We start from the raw sequence: 1,879 nt of genomic DNA on the forward strand, positions 1-1,879 counted from the left end.
TTGAACTACCAATCGGAAGCCATCGTTGCATGGGGAAAAAATAGGATCTCTCTCGGGGGCGCATCCTTTTTTCCTTTTTTGAGTTGTAGCAACGAGGGAGGTCCTAAAACCAAAATGACGCCAAACTTGTTGTCACCTCGGAAGGAAAAGAACTCTTGCAAACTCACAATGCAAAAGTGTGAGATAATGGGACCGACGATCACCTGTACTCCAAACTCCATTTGTTTCATCGTTTGTTAGCCAGTAACAACAAGAATCAAAAACGAAAAAAAAAAAGAACATCGGAGATTGCATGGTGAGGTTGAAAAAAATTTAGAGGAAAACACGTGTTAAAAAAACAAGATGGCTCCGTATTAGTTGCGCAACTCCACCTATGTGGATGGGCGACAAACAAACAATTTGCGAGTAGTAAAAACGTGGGGACGAAAGAGAATGATGACAACGGGTGTGGTGACATCGTTAATTAATTCGAGCATGCCGGATCGGCGCTTCAGTCGAGTCAAAAGTACCCGCAACAGTACAGTTAATCTCCCCCAAAGCCGGCAGCTGTCGGAACAACATTAAAAAAATGTTGCATTTAGTGATGCTAGCTTAGAGTTGTGGTCTTAGATAAATCCAAATCGTTAACTGTAGCGCCATGTGGCAATTATTTTAACGTGCATGCATGCAGATTCTGTCCCGGCAAAAAAGGAAAAGTCGCCACCCACCACCAGCAGCCATCGTCCCTTTCCCCCGCAGCGCATGGCTGATTCCCGAAGCGGGGGCATCCCTTTTTTGGATCCATATGCGGATCAGAGCACAAATCATTGGCTAGTTACTCACCTTTGTAGATCGTGTCGGGCACGGGCGCTGGTCCCAGGAGAAATGTACTCTTTTGCTATAGCGACCAGTGTATGGGGGGGCGGTCACAGAAAGCGTCCGGAGTACTGTAGCGTACAGCTCCAGGCATCGTGGGTCACTTTCCGCTTGCAAGAAAGATGTGTGGACGCATATGGATATGGTGACATTACCATTTCTGTGCAGCGAAAAAAGGTTCAGCTATACCGGCTGGCAAAACTATTTGTTGGCCAGAATAGCTCCCGGTGAGCTGGTACGTATGCGTGCATGCATGTTGGCCACGATCCGGCCGGCACTAATGTGGCAACCGTGTCACGATCCAGTGCTCTGCGCGGGAGAACTCCCGCCATGGCAACCCCAAAATGGGTAAGTATACACACCCCCGAGGGGTAGCTACGTAATTAATGGTTTGTAACTGCGCGTGTGGCCGTGTAGCAGCATATATGTCCACACTCCCCTGCTCACCTTTCCCCCACTTCAGTCTACTCTTTGCCCCAGGCTTCCTCCTCAAGAACCGAGCTCTCACCTAGACCATTGTTCATCCCTCTCGTCCGCCGGTGGAAAAATAGGAGGGGAAAAGCAGATCTGGTGATGGGAGTAGCTGCATAAAGGCGATCGACCGGCAGATAGGGCGGTACATGGCCGATCAAGATTCTCCCCCACTCTGTTTCCTCTTTCCATTGCGTCAAACCTTACTTTTTTTTGGAAATCCATGCTTACGCATCTGCTATTTCGCATGCATCCCAAGCTAAGCTTTGGTGTGTGATGGATCCCCCAACTAGAAGGAGGAAAACGCGTAGATCGGGCGAAGAAGATGACCCTCCATACACGCTGAAGAGAGCGCGCTCACGGAGGGAGCGAGATGCATCTTCCGTGAGTGACCCCCATCTCCCTTGCAACGCGTGGGAGAGCCGCGCCATCATTCGTGCCATTGACCACCAGTCTGGTCGGCGAACAGATGTAAATTTCCTCCGCGGAAAATGTTGTAAGAGCACGTTCAACATGAGTCCGTTCATTGGTCTGGGTCCAACTAACTACCCAG

This window comes from Triticum dicoccoides, chromosome 1A (assembly GCF_002162155.2).
Source record: "Triticum dicoccoides isolate Atlit2015 ecotype Zavitan chromosome 1A, WEW_v2.0, whole genome shotgun sequence".
Taxonomy (NCBI): domain Eukaryota; kingdom Viridiplantae; phylum Streptophyta; class Magnoliopsida; order Poales; family Poaceae; genus Triticum; species Triticum dicoccoides.